The sequence below is a fragment of the Fopius arisanus genome, unplaced genomic scaffold (genome assembly GCF_000806365.1).
Source record: "Fopius arisanus strain USDA-PBARC FA_bdor unplaced genomic scaffold, ASM80636v1 scaffold00044, whole genome shotgun sequence".
Classification (NCBI taxonomy): Eukaryota; Metazoa; Arthropoda; class Insecta; order Hymenoptera; family Braconidae; genus Fopius; species Fopius arisanus.
The window spans coordinates 77155-79034 of record NW_011887783.1 but is presented as its reverse complement, the minus strand read 5'-3'; positions in this window follow the sequence as shown (position 1 = coordinate 79034).

Below are 1880 nucleotides of genomic sequence, written 5' to 3'. Positions count from 1 at the left end.
AATTATATATTTTTTTATATATATTTCACATACATTCTCAAATTATTTTTATCAGCTCCATTCTTTATTTTATATAGATAAAAAAATACCAGTTGATAATTGAAATATAGAATTTCATCCATTAATGGATTTATGAATAAAAGGGCAAGTGCGAATAAAATGCGGAAGAAAGGTGAAATAATCGGATAACTTGGCTGATAAATATTTAGCCCCAACTCAGCCCGAAAAAATTGATTACACCTCCGTGCAATCTCCTTCCGTAAAAGATCCAAAATGACTCCTTCTTCTTCCCCCCCATCCCCTCGTTTTACATAACCCATCTATATACACGAAGAGGAGGGTTACCTGGGAGGAAGACTTATGATGGGGTTCCAATTTGCCGCGGGGGCGCCGTCAGGCTGCGTTTAACAACTTTTTAATGGCCAGAAGGGTGAGAGGATGGGGATGAGGGGTGTGAGGGCGACGAGAGAGTGAAATGAAAGTTGAGGAGAACCGACGTACAATCAAGGCAACGTTAAAAGTCTCGTTGTTATAAAAATTAAAAATAAACGAGAAAAAAAAATACTGTGCACTCGAATCATTAAAAAATTATCAAATATACGATTAAAGTCGATTTACAAAGGTGAAAATTCGCCGAAGGATCTCAGTGAATAATTGATTAACAATCAATTGTTTAGCAGACATTTCAAATTTTTTATCCTGCAAATTAAAAATATAATTTTTCTCGTGAGAACAACAATTTTAATACATTATTTTTTTATTTACGTTTTGCTGTTAATTAAAAGCTGTAAAATTTGCTGTAAATTAAAATTAAATTAAAATTTTATTAATATATTTCTCTTATCGGTATCAGACATTTCTGGTTTTCTCAATTTTCATTTGTCCTCTCGTTTTTCCGTGCAATTCTCATTCGTTCCCTTTTACCTAGTGGTTATACGTACTCTCGCCATCTCCATGGGTTCGTTCGCCCTCACTTCCACATTACCACTAGCTCTATATCTCTATACCTATGTATATATCTGTCTTTATCTTTTCCTATTCTCTCTAACCTAGCACAGCATCCGCGCGTTCTGTACCTCTCGCCCAGAGCTCGTGTAATTGCATTTGACGTCGCAACGTTTTTGTTTCAGCGCTTGTACGTGACGCCCTGCCATCCTCCACCCTCTGGTGAGGAGAGGAGCCCTTGGCTAAGGGCTTGCCTCCACTTTGGGACTTGCCTGAGAGCCTTTCTCACTCCTTTCTTCAGGGATTCCCCTTCTTCTTTTTTTTTATTCCAACAGCAACTGGAGGTTGTCTCATCCTCTTGTTTTCCAGTTCTTGATGGACATCACATGCATTTCACTGGATGATTTTTTTTTCCAGATTCTTCTTTCAATAACGGCAATAGGTAATTCGAGTATCTGCAATTAGTCCGTTGATTGTCCAGTGGCATTCTCTGAAAAATTTTAAACGGTAAATAAAAAAGGGTTTTGTTTATACACATTATTATGGAATAATATATATTTGGAATATGAAGTTGTTTTGGATATTCATCTGGTTGAAGTATTTTTATTTCTTTTTTTTCTTCGGTGGGGAGAATGAAATTTTGCGATTCGAGGTGAATTGAAGTAATTGGAGCTATTCTCAATCCGAGTTTAACTCGATACTGTCAATAGGTTGTTTCCGAATGAAAATCAGATGTTCGCCAACAAACGGCAGAGTCAATTGACACGTGGATGACACGTGGCGCTGATAATACCACTTCGGTCCAACACCCGGAGATATCTTCCCGCCCACTACTAATCCCAATCATTTGTACACTGAGAGAAAAATTGTGTAAACGGAGGGATAATTTTCTATTGAAACGTCCAGGGTTTTTCAATAGTGACAGCGAAGGTCGT